At 46.4% G+C, this 17770-nt stretch overlaps 1 long non-coding RNA gene and 5 other non-coding genes across 6 annotated transcripts; all 6 read right to left on the minus strand.

Annotated features, from left to right (window-relative positions):
* Window positions 1-1002: 1002 nt before the first annotated feature.
* On the minus strand, window positions 1003-6450 carry LOC148637810 (uncharacterized). The gene is made up of 5 exons (XR_015931234.1): window positions 4118-6450; window positions 3903-4023; window positions 3312-3370; window positions 3090-3204; window positions 1003-2524 (listed from the first exon to the last, which is right to left on the minus strand). It is a non-coding gene; the product is annotated as an uncharacterized LOC148637810 (long non-coding RNA).
* Window positions 6451-11270: 4820 nt separating this feature from the next.
* trnav-cac (transfer RNA valine (anticodon CAC)) lies at window positions 11271-11343 on the minus strand. Its single transcript has one exon. It is a non-coding gene; the product is annotated as a tRNA-Val (tRNA).
* Window positions 11344-11793: 450 nt separating this feature from the next.
* Window positions 11794-11865, minus strand: trnae-uuc (transfer RNA glutamic acid (anticodon UUC)). The gene has a single exon. It is a non-coding gene; the product is annotated as a tRNA-Glu (tRNA).
* A 3320-nt stretch (window positions 11866-15185) lies between these two features.
* trnae-uuc (transfer RNA glutamic acid (anticodon UUC)) lies at window positions 15186-15257 on the minus strand. The gene has a single exon. It is a non-coding gene; the product is annotated as a tRNA-Glu (tRNA).
* Window positions 15258-15965: 708 nt separating this feature from the next.
* Window positions 15966-16038, minus strand: trnav-aac (transfer RNA valine (anticodon AAC)). Its single transcript has one exon. It is a non-coding gene; the product is annotated as a tRNA-Val (tRNA).
* A 1411-nt stretch (window positions 16039-17449) lies between these two features.
* trnav-cac (transfer RNA valine (anticodon CAC)) lies at window positions 17450-17522 on the minus strand. The gene has a single exon. It is a non-coding gene; the product is annotated as a tRNA-Val (tRNA).
* Between the last annotated feature and the right edge of the window lie 248 nt (window positions 17523-17770).

The following is a 17770-nucleotide window of genomic DNA, read 5'->3' on the forward strand; positions in this document are numbered from 1 at the left end:
GTGGCCCCTTTCTTTAATTTTTTATGATTTTCTGAAGATTACACTACAGGTAATACACTGGGACGGGTGGGTCGTCTTCATGGCTCAATAGCATTTCAAATACAGCACCCACTCTGCTGAAACCAAGTGTTTTACACACCAGACAGGCCCCCGAACCTCATACAACCTTACTGTGGCTGTGGCCCCTGTCTTTATTTTGTAATGAGTTTCTGAAGATAACACTACAGGTAATACACTGGGACGGGTGGGTCGTCTTCATGGCTCAATAGCATTTCAAATACAGCACCCACTCTGCTGAAACCAAGTGTTTTACACACCAGACAGGCCCCCAAACCTCATACAACCTTACTGTAGCTGTGGCCCCTTTCTTTAATTTTTTATGATTTTCTGAAGATTACACTACAGGTAATACACTGGGACGGGTGGGTCGTCTTCATGGCTCAATAGCATTTCAAATACAGCACCCACTCTGCTGAAACCAAGTGTTTTACACACCAGACAGGCCCCCAAACCTCATACAACCTTACTGTAGCTGTGGCCCCTTTCTTTAATTTTTTATGATTTTCTGAAGATTACACTACAGGTAATACACTGGGACGGGTGGGTCGTCTTCATGGCTCAATAGCATTTCAAATACAGCACCCACTCTGCTGAAACCAAGTGTTTTACACACCAGACAGGCCCCCGAACCTCATACAACCTTACTGTAGCTGTGGCCCCTTTCTTTAATTTTTTATGATTTTCTGAAGATTACACTACAGGTAATACACTGGGACGGGTGGGTCGTCTTCATGGCTCAATAGCATTTCAAATACAGCACCCACTCTGCTGAAACCAAGTGTTTTACACACCAGACAGGCCCCCAAACCTCATACAACCTTACTGTGGCTGTGGCTCCTTTCTTTATTTTGTAATGAGTTTCTGAAGATAACACTACAGGTAATACACTGGGATAGGGGGGTGCTATTCATGAGTCAAAAGCTTCATCACAACATCTGAAAATTTTAGATTTTACATTCTTTTTATTTCCCATGTTTCGTTTAGTTTTTTCCTAATTTCACATTTTAAATAAGCTATATCTGTAATCACAATGAAGGTGTGGTATGCAGTCTTGATGATGTGACTGTGTAACCATCAGGCACGAAGGAGAGAAAAACAAAAAACTCCAAAGGAGAAAAAAAATCTCTGGGGGTCCAAGGCCTGATGGTTGACCTCCCCTCCAGGTCCTGGTTGTGTATGACAAGTAGTTACTAGAAACAGTTCACATGCACAACCATGCAGATTGACACGGTGAATTCTATTTCATATATTATGTGAGACTAGATGTTAATGTTGAGTGTGTCCCATCCACTGGGTTGAGCAGTACAGGATCTTGAGTTTTGTAGGCTGGGTTCCTTGCTTCAGAAATCCAGGAGGATCCCTTGTCATGGGGGACGGAGCTCAATATCAACCAAAGGCACCGAAGAGAGAACAGTGGCAGGCATGGTGTGGAGAAAAAAAAAGGGTTAGACACAGAAAAAACAATTGCAACGTGGTTGTCTACTTACCCACTTGATATCTATGTTTCTGCACCTCCTAAAGAATTAGATCACTTGGGATAAAGAAGACTACAGAGACGATGTAGAAGACTACAGCATTGTTAAATATGCTTGTAGGTATGGGGCATCCTTAAAAAGGTCTGACATATATTTCCACAATTTAGGGGCTGTGTGCCTAAATGCTCTGCTACGTGCTTGCTATTGTTAACATAATCTGTTCATTGATCTAGACAGCATCCTACAACTACCTTAACCTTACTGTAAGAAAAGTATCACTTTGGTGTCTAGGCTGTTCTTTTTCATGAGTCTCCACTCCTGGAGATGTACATGGTACGATATTGAAAGCCAGTGGGGTTCGGACTTCGATGATGCAATTGTGTTTTATTGTTCCGGTTAGAATCCTTTTAGCACTGTGCCCTGTCTGAAGGTAGATAGAGTACTGTTTTGGAAACCTAATAAAAAGGAATCACCCTAGATACACTTCTATTTGATAGAAGCCATTTTTCTTTGATCTTTCTCACAACGGAGTGGAATTTCTTGATTAATCTATCTTACTAGGATGGATACAATTTTATCTGGAAATCTTTCACATAAATCATGTCATGGTGACATACTGTCGTTTTACATTTCTTTGCACTACTACAGTGATGTTAACAGTGTGTAGTGATCATATTTAAAAGGGACTGTGTTGTGTCATGATTAACTTTTTTACTGTTTTCATACAGACTTTGTTTGGTTTCTGGCAATAGATAACAAATGGTTTCTAGTGATTTTGTGTTCTAGTGTTTTTCATTATTGTTTGGCAAAGTGTACGAAAGTTTACTCTTACCCAAGATAAAATTTTTGGGGGGATATTGAAACTTGTACTTACGTGTCTTTTGGAGGTGAATTCTGCTGAGAACACGTTGACAGTCTTCTTGAGTTTCCAGCATGTCTTTTATGTAATGCTCGGGAGTAGGGGGTGGATGCTCACTCATCAACAGTGCCTGAAATATAAAACCGTAAGAAGGGTTACGAACTGCAAAGGATCCAAGGAGTATAAATGGGTCACAAATCAAGATCTAGGTATTTGCACAATTTGCCAGATCTCTCTTAATCAAACTCCTTTTTTCTTACTTTGTGTTTTTACAGCAAGACGTTATATTGTTTCTGTGCTAAATGGCAAGCTCTTTTAGGTGTTCATGGTTGTGTCTTTGTTTCTATACTATTGGAAAGAAACCTAGTAAGTGATTTGATGCATCCATGTCTAATCATTAATCTGACACAGTAATTCTATCTTTGAGATGCCTGTGTCATGTAATAAATTGCACAGATTATCAGTAATCTTTTATGTGTGCCTTCTTTGGTGTGTTTTTTGAAAAGTTATCTCTAATTTATAGAACCATTAATGCCAGAAGACAAGCCTGCAATCCAAACTTCTTAACAATAACAAACAATTATAACGTCCACTGAAATATGTCATCCTACTGTATGTTTCTGCTGAATCTAAAACTACATGTCCTGCTTAAAAAACCCTTTCATAGTGATAGTTTGCATGCAGAGCATACTCACCAAACTGGGGTTGGCAAAATGTACATATCCATGTTACTTCATTCTTTGCGCTTTCATACTCTTCTTTTGAGATGCACAATTCATGGAACCAGTTTTCACAAGTGTCACACTGAATCTACACGGACAGTAAACCTTATATCAGTTCAGCTATCACCTTTCACTGGCATGTTTTGTTATTATGTGCTTACATTACACATACAGATAGAGATGATGTTCACTTACCCAGTTTGTCTGCCGCACTGGTGTTTCTCCACACATCAGGCACATGTCCTGGAGAGGAGCTATAATAAACATGCCAAATAGACTGATTTTTCCAATGTTATCTACAGATCATTGTTGCATAATTGAAGACAGTTTGATAGAGACCTTTTCGTATGCACTTTCCTGATTAGGTGTTCTACTGCTTCTTAAACCGCACATTGTCATGTCTCAGAATACTCCTGTCAACACCTGTTACCCTTTTTTGCGTCAGCGTGTGTTGCTATGATTTTAAGGGGGCACATGATAACACAGCTATCATGTTTCAGTTTGCTTTGCTTCACTATGGGCAATTTAGACCCACACTTTTCCCAGACAATGGTTGTGTCAACCACGACGAAGGCCAAAGTGTCATTGAATTTTAACTGTGTGAAATGTGATTTAATTAACTTTTCATCACTGTGTTATATAGTACAAAAAGAATACCCAAATGAGTTCTGCATATAAATAAATTGAGAATCTTTTTCATCCAGACTTGTTACAGAGAGAGAACATGCTTCAGGAAAATAATATACACCAAGAAACGTAGGCAATGAGGATCAAATGGTACAATACCTGAAGCCTCAAGAATTCTGATTGACAGGTCTTCCCGCAACTTTCTCATTTCTTTGGCACTGCTGTTTATTTCGATATATGTTGGAATATCCGGGAAATTGTTAATGATGTCTGCGCCCATCTAACAGACAAAAGTTTGTTTCAATTATTTCCCTAAAAATCTCTCATACAATAGTTTTAAGTCCAAAATTTCGGCGTGGAAAGGTTATGCTGACCTGCATCACAAAGACCCCACAGCTTGAGGCATCTGCTTGCCTGGTCATTGTTTGTCTGCTGCAAGTAAATGAGTGTAGCTATGGACATGTCAGATGAGTATGATAGGAGGTGTGAAGAAAACTTCCTGAAGACAAATGTGTCCAACATCAAAGAAATGATAACAGGTTTCTGGAAAAAACCCATACCCCCACCCAAACCTAAAGGGGGAGAGAATTAGCTGAGGTGGTAGGAAAAAAAATTAGTAGTTGTGAAATGTTCTGAACCCTAAGTGAAATTTCAAAACAACTTAAAAAAACAGGTCCAATGTGGACATGATCCTCACAAAAGGACAAAATTGTCTTTATTATAAAGGCAACTTAAGCATTGTAATGTTAATGATTCATTGTTGATCTTCTCCTATCGGTCCTTCCTCAATTTGTTTTAATTTTCACTCTGATGTGTGGTTTGGAAATTTCAAGAACCAACTGGGTTGTCTTGTGAAATTATGTCCGTCTATTGTTCACTTGTTCTGCGTACAGCAAAATACATCTGTAACGAATCTTCACACCCCTTGTCTAACTAGTTCCAAGTTCCAACCAACTACAAAACCAATAGATTAAAATTCTGATTCATAGCTGCAGCCATTTCCTTACTTCATACTTGATTTCTGGGCTATTTTTTATATGCATGTTATTGGTAATTTATGTATGTTATTGTTATTGTAGACAGTAGTTAGTACATCACATTCAAACACTTTAAAAAACAACCTTAGGCCTTCAAGGCTTGAAAATATAGAGCTCTAAAATATTGGAATTATTTGAAGACAATATCAGGAGTGCAAGTGGCAGGAAAGAGATGAGCACAACATGTATTCTTATATTATTTAGTATGTTGTTTAAGAATAAAATAAACTGTGGGAAGACTGCAATAACAGCAATAGTACAATAAAAGATGAGAATAACAGTGGAAAAAAAATTACAGGATTACTAAAAAATAAGGAACTTAAAATGCAATCCAACATCAGACAATACTGATAACAGGGAAGAAAGTGCAAGAGACTCAACAGCTGAGGAGAAGGGGAAAATATCACATTGAGATAAATAAGGAAAAATGGGTCACAGGAAAAAATTAAATCAAAGAGCAAAAGGGAAAAACATGGAAAAGCCAGCAGAAATTCTAGCACCAGCACAAAAATAAGGGGACAAAACAGAAAGAATACAAAACAACTGAACAAAGGAACAAGACATGGAAGAAAAGAAAGCCCATGCATTCATGAACCTACACCAAAGAAAAGATAAAAATAGCTTATCTCCACAAAGAGTTAAAACCCATCGTAACCATATATACTGTAGGGAAAAAAAGTCCCTAGAAAAGCTGTGTCCTGTTTTCTCTGGTTATCTCACCTTTTGGAAAGGGTGATTGTATGCAAAACATTAATGCTAAAACCTGTTTACATATACTGTATCTACCTTCCTGCCTGGGCAGATGGCAGATCCACCACATTCACTTCTGTCAGACCTACCCTTGTAATCCATTACCATGAAAAACTCAAATCAGCCCAGGTCTGGAAACAATGCAAAAGGAGACATACTGTATGGAGAGAGGACCCAGAATCCCCCCTGTAGTAGACTGCTACTGGGCAAGGGGTAAAAAAAATAGAAAACCAACCTATTCCTTTTTTAAAAAAACCCTAGAAGCAGGCACACAGGCGAGCTCAATTTCTAACAACACATAAGCAAAAGAGGCATCTATAAGGGCAGGTGACTGGAGATCTCAATAAGAGTCAACACAAACACAAATGATACAAAAACCAACACAGTCTTCCTAAAATAATTTATGTAAGTATTTTCAAACCGCTTATACTTTCTGAGTACGCTAAAAAAAATCAGTTGTGGACTGTACCTCTTACCCCACATTGGAAGTTTGTATATTTGTTATTTGTTCAAAATAGAGCCTATTGCTTTTTAGAAATCAAAGACACAGGTCACTATTTTTCTGTTCATTTAAAGTGTGTGTTGAGTGCGTATGTGGTCAGATATGTGCCAGCTTCATATGAAGTCGATCTGACTTCTATTCAGGACACTGTATTTGGCAAGCTGCCAGTAATAGGGTATTGAAGATACTGGTGAATAGCTAGCCCAGGTTACTGTTCACACAAATGCTCCGGCAGTTGTTAGGGTCAGGTGATCAGTCCTGGATTCCAGGCCAAAGGAAAACATCCGTACTTCAGGATGGGGTTGAGTATTTTAAACTAGGCTCATCACTAGGCTCATGCAGTTATGTCACATGATGTGGCTGTTTACCCTGTCTACGCCACAGGCCTTTTGTAGTTTAAGGGTATGGAGTTAGTATACTTGCTCCACCTTTGTGTTTGGGAAATCCAAGGGATATTGGTTGTTTTTTATAGACAATTCAACAATGTTCTGTTTTTAAGACTTTGTACCATACACCGATCCGCCCCGGAGACCCAAGTGATTCTGGTTTAGGTAAGCCAAGGGACAATGATCTTCACGTTACCAGGGGGACAGTGGGTGGACAAGTCTCCCCTAAACAATGTATCTTGTCAGATTATGATGTCAGTCCGTTTAATAATGTTGTTGAACTCCCTTCAGCCAAAATACAGAGGAGCCCAGGCCCAGAATGTTACACATACTGACAGAGAGTGATCTCATTATGTGTGTCATGATGGTGCTGTCTGGCTGTCCTGCTGGTCTGGATGAGGGGTGCGTAGTGTGGTGCAGGTACTTGTCCCATCCTGCTCTTGGTCCAGGTTGGAGGGTTGCACCGATTCTGAGTCTTGTTAGCTGGTATGGATTGGTTTGGGGGTGTTGATACCAGAGTGGTCCAAGAGGGGGGTGCAGATGTCTCGGGGGCATTCTTGTTTTTCTATGACTTCACGTTGATTCTGTTGGTTCTGAGTGTCTTGGTTACATACGCTTGTGTGTATAGATGAAAAAGCTATTGAAGAGCACCTCATTCATCTCGGTGGAAGTTCCCATGTTCAAAAAATCCTAAAAAGAGAATTAAAGTTTCACACAACAAAGCATGACTGTGAAAGGTCAGGAGGCCTGACACTTGCACAAGTGCACAACACTTGATTACAGTCAAAAAATCATGAAGCCATGAAGACGACCCACCTGTCCCAGTGTATTACCTGTAGTGTAATCTTCAGAAAATCATAAAAAATTAAAGAAAGGGGCCACAGCTACAGTAAGGTTGTATGAGGTTTGGGGGCCTGTCTGGTGTGTAAAACACTTGGTTTCAGCAGAGTGGGTGCTGTATTTGAAATGCTATTGAGCCATGAAGACGACCCACCCGTCCCAGTGTATTACCTGTAGTGTAATCTTCAGAAAATCATAAAAAATTAAAGAAAGGGGCCACAGCTACAGTAAGGTTGTATGAGGTTCGGGGGCCTGTCTGGTGTGTAAAACACTTGGTTTCAGCAGAGTGGGTGCTGTATTTGAAATGCTATTGAGCCATGAAGACGACCCACCCGTCCCAGTGTATTACCTGTAGTGTAATCTTCAGAAAATCATAAAAAATTAAAGAAAGGGGCCACAGCTACAGTAAGGTTGTATGAGGTTCGGGGGCCTGTCTGGTGTGTAAAACACTTGGTTTCAGCAGAGTGGGTGCTGTATTTGAAATGCTATTGAGCCATGAAGACGACCCACCCGTCCCAGTGTATTACCTGTAGTGTAATCTTCAGAAAATCATAAAAAATTAAAGAAAGGGGCCACAGCTACAGTAAGGTTGTATGAGGTTTGGGGGCCTGTCTGGTGTGTAAAACACTTGGTTTCAGCAGAGTGGGTGCTGTATTTGAAATGCTATTGAGCCATGAAGACGACCCACCCGTCCCAGTGTATTACCTGTAGTGTAATCTTCAGAAAATCATAAAAAATTAAAGAAAGGGGCCACAGCTACAGTAAGGTTGTATGAGGTTCGGGGGCCTGTCTGGTGTGTAAAACACTTGGTTTCAGCAGAGTGGGTGCTGTATTTGAAATGCTATTGAGCCATGAAGACGACCCACCCGTCCCAGTGTATTACCTGTAGTGTAATCTTCAGAAAATCATAAAAAATTAAAGAAAGGGGCCACAGCTACAGTAAGGTTGTATGAGGTTTGGGGGCCTGTCTGGTGTGTAAAACACTTGGTTTCAGCAGAGTGGGTGCTGTATTTGAAATGCTATTGAGCCATGAAGACGACCCACCCGTCCCAGTGTATTACCTGTAGTGTTATCTTCAGAAACTCATTACAAAATAAAGACAGGGGCCACAGCCACAGTAAGGTTGTATGAGGTTCGGGGGCCTGTCTGGTGTGTAAAACACTTGGTTTCAGCAGAGTGGGTGCTGTATTTGAAATGCTATTGAGCCATGAAGACGACCCACCCGTCCCAGTGTATTACCTGTAGTGTAATCTTCAGAAAATCATAAAAAATTAAAGAAAGGGGCCACAGCTACAGTAAGGTTGTATGAGGTTTGGGGGCCTGTCTGGTGTGTAAAACACTTGGTTTCAGCAGAGTGGGTGCTGTATTTGAAATGCTATTGAGCCATGAAGACGACCCACCCGTCCCAGTGTATTACCTGTAGTGTAATCTTCAGAAAATCATAAAAAATTAAAGAAAGGGGCCACAGCTACAGTAAGGTTGTATGAGGTTTGGGGGCCTGTCTGGTGTGTAAAACACTTGGTTTCAGCAGAGTGGGTGCTGTATTTGAAATGCTATTGAGCCATGAAGACGACCCACCCGTCCCAGTGTATTACCTGTAGTGTAATCTTCAGAAAATCATAAAAAATTAAAGAAAGGGGCCACAGCTACAGTAAGGTTGTATGAGGTTTGGGGGCCTGTCTGGTGTGTAAAACACTTGGTTTCAGCAGAGTGGGTGCTGTATTTGAAATGCTATTGAGCCATGAAGACAACCCACCCATCCCACCTGTAGTGTTATCTTCAGAAAATCCTAAAAAATATAAAGAAAGGTTCCACAACCCAAAATAAAGCTGGGAAAAGTCAGAGGACCTGCTTAGTGTGCAAAACACTTGCAGCATTGTGGGTGCTGTGGTTTAAATGCTATTGGTTTGTGAACAGAATACCCCTATCCCAGTGCATTGTGCCATATTAAATAAAAGCATGAGAAAAAGAGATTCAGAATGCAAAGCTGTGTCAGTGTTCTGTGTAAAAAATCGGTTTGAACATCATGGGAGCTGTTTTTAATAAGATGCTGAGTAAAGAATATTTTAATCTTCCTGCTGTCAGTAGTATTTTCAATATAGTTGACCCTTACCTGAATGAAAACAGGGCGTAAAGGAAGGGTTCCAGAAGTCAAACAAAGCTTTATTCCCGTGCTTACAGTCTGGGTAATGGGAGACTGCGCTGTTCTGCTTCCTATGGTCATATACGGGTTTTTCGCACGAAGCGATTTGAACAGTATTTCTCGCGTTGTGAACGTGTGCACACAGCGGTCCCCCGGGTTCCAGTTCGTGCGTAATTACGCATCGATGAAAAACCGGAGGTTTAAAAAAAGATAATTAGCTCACTGATAGTTTGATGTAAAGAGTGTGGAAATATCCACAAGTCGTGGTCTTTAAAATGCATTTGGTTTGACGGCGTTCTGTGCTTCCATTGCGAAGATATGGACAAAAGAATATTCGTGCTTGGTCAAAAAAATGTCATAAAAACGAAAAAGTAAAGGCTGAGAAAGCATCCACAATGTATTTTATACACAAAACAAGCATTCTCGCAATTCTAAGAGGTTTCGTGAAAGCGCTACAGGCGTGCCAAAATCGTTTTCGAACTTCGAGCTAACTTTACCCCGGTGTCGAACATACGTATATTCACGGCGAAAATACGGCTATACGTATATATACGTCGCCTCGACGTATAATCAACGTCGAATTGCAACCGTAAAATCGACGACATTAATAAATGCATATATAACGTCGAAAACACATCTAACACTAGGAGTATACGGCACTCTGCACAGTGTACGAAGTAAATTATTTTCGCAGTAATTAATTTACACGTGTATAATAAATATAGTAAATATAATTAATTACTGCGAAAATAATTTACTTCGTACACTGTGCAGAGTGCTGTATACTCCTAGTGTTAGATGTGTTTTCGACGTTATATATGCGTTTATTAATGTTTATTTCACAGTGTCGTGCACCTTTTCATTGCTCTCGCTTTCAGAGCCTCCGCACGGCACACGACTCGACATCAGGAAGCACATTGAAGTGAAAGCAGGGAGCGCTGCGACATGCACTGTGCAGATCCCGCCACACTAAGAGGTATATAAGCGTCAAAGGCAAGTCATTCCGAGTTGGTCGTTTGTGTTTTCCGTTCAGACGCGAAATGCTGAAATGATCTCTCGGCTCCTCGGTTGTCATTTCTGCTCCGTAAAGGAATCACAGCACGCGTCGCCTTCCAGCACGCTGGGTCGGGACACGATGCCGGGGGTCGGAGCGTGTGATGTCTTCCTCGTTAGTATAGTGGCAAGTATCCCCACCTGTCACGCGGGAGACCGGGGTTCGATTCCCCGACGGGGAGTAGCTTTTCTTTTACCTCCTTAGAGAAAGGACTGCCTTTCACTTCTCTGTTTTCTAACACAGCGTCGTGCACCTTTTCATTGCTCTCGCTTTCAGAGCCTCCGCACGGCACAAGACTCGACATCAGGAAGCACATTGAAGTGAAAGCAGGGAGCGCTGCGACATGCACTGTGCAGATCCCGCCACACTAAGAGGTGAGTGGGTCTGTTCGATGCACAAAGAACGCTTTGATAAGCGTCAAAGGCAAATCATTCCGAGTTGGTCGTTTGTGTTTTCCGTTCAGACGCGAAATGCTGAAATGATCTCTCGGCTCCTCGGTTGTCATTTCTGCTCCGTAAAGGAATCACAGCACGAGTCGGCTTCCAGCACGGTGGGTCGGGACACGATGCCGGGGGTCGGAGAGAGTGATGTCTTCCTCGTTAGTATAGGACCTGTCACGTGGACCTGTCACCTGTCCCCACCTGTCACGCGGGAGACCGGGGTACATCAGGACGCGCATTGAAGTGAAAGCAGGATGCGCTGCGACATGCACTGTGCAGATCCCGCCACACTAAGAGGTGAGTGGGTCTGTTCGATCACAGCGCTAGGCGAATCCCCAATCCCCTTTTGTGCATGGCGACAGAAGAAGTCTGGTCTGTTTCCGCCCGGTTTCGATCCGGGGACCTTTCGCGTGTGAGGCGAACGTGATAACCACTACACTACGGAAACTGTGGTCAGATGTGCCCAGCGGCCCAGCGCTGAGCTTCGCCAATGCGATTCAGCTGCTTCCAGTGCCTTTATTGGGGTGCGCTGATGGACCGTGCTCTCTCTCCAGAGACCAGCACGCCTGTCATGGACGGAGCAGGAAAGACGGCGCCACATTCTACAGCCCTCTCCACGCAATCGACGAAATCGGGCTACTGAAGTGGAGAAATCGCCTCTTCAGAAAGTGCAAATATCATCTTGGAGAGTATAAATCCTATTGCCGAAGGTCAGCCCTGTCTACCAGAGTGACCCTCCCACCTCCTGCAGCGATGGTCAGCTCGTCTCACACGCGAGAAGTTTCGGCTGGAAACAAGCGCCCCCTCTTCTCGCACGTTTTGCACGTTGAGTAGTTTTAATGCGGCTCCTTCGTACACAGTGCTGATCTTTTGGAAAGCAGGAGGCAAAATTGACACGTTCCCATACCGGGAGTCGAACCCGGGCCGCCTGGGTGAAAACCAGGAATCCTAACCGCTAGACCATATGGGAGTGCACAACCCTGCTATTCCGGGCATCATGCAAGCAAACTACATAAATATGAGAAAACACGCAAGAGAGTTGTCACTCAGAGTGTCGAAGGGTCGATGTATACTGGGGCTCAGTTGAAATGCAACGTCAGGACTTTCCCGAATTATGTCACACGAAGAGAGCACAGCCTTTTCCGCCCTGCCACGTGTGTATCGGTAACTCGCCGTGATCGTATAGTGGTCAGTACTTTGCGTTGTGGCCGCAACAACCCCGGTTCGAATCGGGGTCACGGCAGAATAGGGGCGTCTGCTTTTACTACTTGCACGAATGAAGGCAAAAAAAAGCCAATTGATGTGAACGAACGGCGCTTTACAGAGGAGTACTGCCTGACTGGATCGTTGATGAACGACAGAGACCACTCCGACCTCTTCTCGGGTTTCTTCAATGACTTACTAAGGATCTTCTTCACATTCGCCCATGCAGGGGAAGCCAGTTACACCAAAGCAAACGCAGGAAAGTGCAATTCAAGCAGAGACCAGGAGGGACTTGTTTACACCGAGAGTGGTCGGAGAATGGAACAATGCGCCCAGCCCTGTTGCTGGAGCCGATTCTTGATGAGATCTTGGGCTCACTAAGAGGCCCCCGCTGGATGCTAATCTTTCTGTTGTTCTTGCAGGTCCTGCGCTGCTTTTGAGCCGACAGAGCTCGTCCTGATCTGTCGGCACAGCCCAATTGCAAATGATCGGCTCCGCATACAGAAGGAACGTGCGTTTGGTACAAGAGTGCATGAAGGTACCGGAAATACATTGGGAACAAATGACCGGTCGCTCAATACCTCTGTGATGTACAGGAGCGTGCAAAACGAGGCTGTTTCCGCCCGGTCTCGAACCGGGGACCTTTCGCGTGTTAGGCGAACGTGATAGCCGCTACACCACGGACACCTGCAGGGACTGCTGCTGGTGTCTCGCTTGCGTTTCGGGCTGAGAAAGGGACGCGTCACTTTAGGCAGGGGGCGCTGGAGAGAGGAACAAAGGGCGCGATGAAACAAAACACCGAAACCCGGGATCTTTAGATCTTCAGTCTAACGCTCTCCCAGCTGAGCTATTTCGGCGGTGCACAGAGCCCACAGCCACCTGCTCCAGCCTTCCTGTGTTGCGGCATGAGCGCACCAAGAGTAGCGGGAGAGTGTTGCAGGAACGTCACTCAGAAGGAAAGCCACCCAGGTGCGCCCTCTGAGCTCTGTCCAGCGCATCTTCCTCGCATGGACTCCTGCCTGCGACGGGCAGGAAACAATTAGCAAGAACAGAACAACACCCCATGGGTGTCTCATGACCACACCTTAGGTTGTGACACGTGCAGGTGTGAGGGGTTGCCGGGGCTACTTTGGAGCAGAGCTTGGGCGGAGGGAGGGCGGGAAAGCAGACAAAGAGGTGACACCTCAAGGTCTGCACGATCACAGCTCTCCGCCGCCCCAGGCTTCCGCTCGATAAGCTGCTGGACACACCCGCCCCTCCTCACACAGACCGTGGAAAAGCCCCCGAGTCGGAGGGCTCTCTCTTCCTCCCAGGAGCTCTTGGACACGACGCACAGACAGGGTGCGGGGAGCCGCCGCCTGCAAACACGGCTCCAGGCAGGACTCCACTCCGTAGGAGCCGCAGAGCAGAGGAGATGGGGGCAGCTTAGCTCCTGTGCAGAGACCTGAGCTGCTGTTGCTGCAGACGCTGTCTTTTCTGCACTCGGGGTAGGAGTGAATGTTGAGTTGCCCTTAGAAATGAAGCAGAGTACTTCAACGGCACGGGTGTGTGTGTGTGCGTGCGCCCTGGTGATTCTGGGAGACAGATCGAACCTGGGCTAAAAGAGAGGAGGCTTAGCCCTCTTCCATTTGTATCTGCTAGGCGGCGCAGTTGTCGTGCACAAAGAACGCTTTGAAAAGCGTCCAAAGCAAGTCATTCCGAGTTGGTCGTTTGTGTTTTCCGTTCAGACGCGAAATGCTGAAATGATCTCTCGGCTCCTCGGTTGTCATTTCTGCTCCGTAAAGGAATCACAGCACGCGTCGCCTTCCAGCACGCTGGGTCGGGACACGATGCCGGGGGTCGGAGCGTGTGATGTCTTCCTCGTTAGTATAGTGGCAAGTATCCCCGCCTGTCACGCGGGAGACCGGGGTTCGATTCCCAGACGGGGAGTAGCTTTTCTTTTACCTCCTTAGAGAAAGGACTGCCTTTCACTTCTCTGTTTTCTAACACAGCGTCGTGCACCTTTTCATTGCTCTCGCTTTCAGAGCCTCCGCACGGCACACGACTCGACATCAGGAAGCACATTGAAGTGAAAGCAGGGAGCGCTGCGACATGCACTGTGCAGATCCCGCCACACTAAGAGGTGAGTGGGTCTGTTCGATGCACAAAGAACGCTTTGATAAGCGTCAAAGGCAAATCATTCCGAGTTGGTCGTTTGTGTTTTCCGTTCAGACGCGAAATGCTGAAATGATCTCTCGGCTCCTCGGTTGTCATTTCTGCTCCGTAAAGGAATCACAGCACGAGTCGGCTTCCAGCACGGTGGGTCGGGACACGATGCCGGGGGTCGGAGAGAGTGATGTCTTCCTCGTTAGTATAGGACCTGTCACGTGGACCTGTCACCTGTCCCCACCTGTCACGCGGGAGACCGGGGTACATCAGGACGCGCATTGAAGTGAAAGCAGGATGCGCTGCGACATGCACTGTGCAGATCCCGCCACACTAAGAGGTGAGTGGGTCTGTTCGATCACAGCACTAGGCGAATCCCCAATCCCCTTTTGTGCGTGGCGACAGAAGAAGTCTGGTCTGTTTCCACCCGGTTTCGATCCGGGGATCTTTCGCGTGTGAGGCGAACGTGATAACCACTACACTACGGAAACTGTGGTCAGATGTGCCCAGCGGCCCAGTGCTGAGCTTCGCCAATGCGATTCAGCTGCTTCCAGTGCCTTTATTGGGGTGCGCTGATGGACCGTGCTCTCTCTCCAGAGACCAGCACGCCTGTCATGGACGGAGCAGGAAAGACGGCGCCACATTCTACAGCCCTCTCCACGCAATCGACGAAATCGGGCTACTGAAGTGGAGAAAATCGCCTCTCCAGAAAGTGCAAATATCATCTTGGAGAGTATAAATCCTATTGCCGAAGGTCAGCCCTGTCTACCAGAGTGACCCTCCCACCTCCTGCAGCGATGGTCAGCTCGTCTCACACGCGAGAAGTTTCGGCTGGAAACAAGCGCCCCCTCTTCTCGCACGTTTTGCACGTTGAGTAGTTTTAATGCGGCTCCTTCGTACACAGTGCTGATCTTTTGGAAAGCAGGAGGCAAAATTGACACGTTCCCATACCGGGAGTCGAACCCGGGCCGCCTGGGTGAAAACCAGGAATCCTAACCGCTAGACCATATGGGAGTGCACAACCCTGCTATTCCGGGCATCATGCAAGCAAACTACATAGATATGAGAAAACACGCAAGAGAGTTGTCACTCAGAGTGTCGAAGGGTCGATGTATACTGGGGCTCAGTTGAAATGCAACGTCAGGACTTTCCCGAATTATGTCACACGAATGTTTGCACGAATGAAGGCAAAAAAAAGCCAATTGATGTGAACGAACGGCGCTTTACAGAGGAGTACTGCCTGACTGGATCGTTGATGAACGACAGAGACCACTCCGACCTCTTCTCGGGTTTCTTCAATGACTTACTAAGGATCTTCTTCACATTCGCCCATGCAGGGGAAGCCAGTTACACCAAAGCAAACGTAGGAAAGTGCAATTCAAGCAGAGACCAGGAGGGACTTGTTTACACCAAGAGTGGTCGGAGAATGGAACAATGCGCCCAGCCCTGTTGCTGGAGCCGATTCTTGATGAGATCTTGGGCTCACTAAGAAGCCCCCGCTGGATGCTAATCTTTCTGTTGTTCTTGCAGGTCCTGCGCTGCTATTGAGCCGACAGAGCTCGTCCTGATCTGTCGGCACAGCCCAATTGCAAATGATCGGCTCCGCATACAGAAGGAACGTGCGTTTGGTACAAGAGTGCATGAAGGCACCGGAAATACATTGGGAACAAATGACCGGTCGCTCAATACCTCTGTGAAGTACAGGAGCGTGCAAAACAAGGCTGTTTCCACCCGGTCTCGAACCGGGGACCTTTCGCGTGTTAGGCGAACGTGATAGCCGCTACACCACGGAAACCTGCAGGGACTGTTGCTGCTTGCGTTTCGGGCTGAGAAAGGGACGCGTCACTTTAGGCAGGGGGCGCTGGAGAGAGGAACAAAGGGCGCGATGAAACAAAACACCGAAACCCGGGATCTTTAGATCTTCAGTCTAACGCTCTCCCAGCTGAGCTATTTCGGCGGTGCACAGAGCCCACAGCCACCTGCTTCAGCCTTCCTGTGTTGCGGCATGAGCGCACCAAGAGTAGCGGGAGAGTGTTGCAGGAACGTCACTCAGAAGGAAAGCCACCCAGGTGCGCCCTCTGAGCTCTGTCCAGCGCATCTTCCTCGCATGGACTCCTGCCTGCGACGGGCAGGAAACAATTAGCAAGAACAGAACAACACCCCATGGGTGTCTCATGACCACACCTTAGGTTGTGACACGTGCAGGTGTGAGGGGTTGCCGGGCTACTTTGGAGCAGAGCTTGGGCGGAGGGAGGGCGGGAAAGCAGACAAAGAGGTGACACCTCAAGGTCTGCACGATCACAGCTCTCTGCCGCCTCAGGCTTCCGCTCGATAAGCTGCTGGACACACCCGCCCCTCCTCACACAGACCGTGGAAAAGCCCCCGAGTCGGAGGGCTCTCTCTTCCTCCCAGGAGCTCTTGGACACGACGCACAGACAGGGTGCGGGGAGCCGCCGCCTGCAAACACGGCTCCAGGCAGGACTCCACTCCATAGGAGCCGCAGAGCAGAGGAGATGGGGGCAGCTTAGCTCCTGTGCAGAGACCTGAGCTGCTGTTACTGCAGACGCTGTCTTTTCTGCACTCGGGGTAGGAGTGAATGTTGAGTTGCCCTTAGAAATGAAGCAGAGTACTTCAACGGCACGGGTGTGTGTGTGTGCGTGCGCCCTGGTGATTCTGGGAGACAGATCGAACCTGGGCTAAAAGAGAGGAGGCTTAGCCCTCTTCCATTTGCTACTTCAAAGTTGTACAACCCATTTGTATCTGCTAGGCGGCGCAGTTTATCGTGCACAAAGAACGCTTTGAAAAGCGTCCAAAGCAAGTCATTCCGAGTTGGTCGTTTGTGTTTTCCGTTCAGACGCGAAATGCTGAAATGATCTCTCGGCTCCTCGGTTGTCATTTCTGCTCCGTAAAGGAATCACAGCACGAGTCGGCTTCCAGCACGGTGGGTCGGGACACGATGCCGGGGGTCGGAGAGAGCGATGTCTTCCTGGTTAGTATAGGACCTGTCACGTGGACCTGTCACCTGTCCCCACCTGTCATGCGGGAGACCGGGGTACATCAGGATGCGCATTGAAGTGAAAGCAGGATGCGCTGCGACATGCACTGTGCAGATCCCACCACACTAAGAGGTGAGTGGGTCTGTTCGATCACAGCACTAGGCGAATCCCCAATCCCCTTTTGTGCGTGGCGACAGAAGAAGTCTGGTCTGTTTCCGCCCGGTTTCGATCCGGGGACCTTTCGCGTGTGAGGCGAACGTGATAACCACTACACTACGGAAACTGTGGTCAGATGTGCCCAGCGGCCCAGCGCTGAGCTTCGCCAATGCGATTCAGCTGCTTCCAGTGCCTTTATTGGGGTGCGCTGATGGACCGTGCTCTCTCTCCAGAGACCAGCACGCCTGTCATGGACGGAGCAGGAAAGACGGCGCCACATTCTACAGCCCTCTCCACGCAATCGACGAAATCGGGCTACTGAAGTGGAGAAAATCGCCTCTCCAGAAAGTGCAAATATCATCTTGGAGAGTATAA

The sequence above is a fragment of the Lepisosteus platostomus genome, unplaced genomic scaffold (assembly GCF_059453375.1).
Source record: "Lepisosteus platostomus isolate fLepPlt1 unplaced genomic scaffold, fLepPlt1.hap1 Scaffold_106_H1, whole genome shotgun sequence".
NCBI classification, from domain to species: Eukaryota; Metazoa; Chordata; class Actinopteri; order Semionotiformes; family Lepisosteidae; genus Lepisosteus; species Lepisosteus platostomus.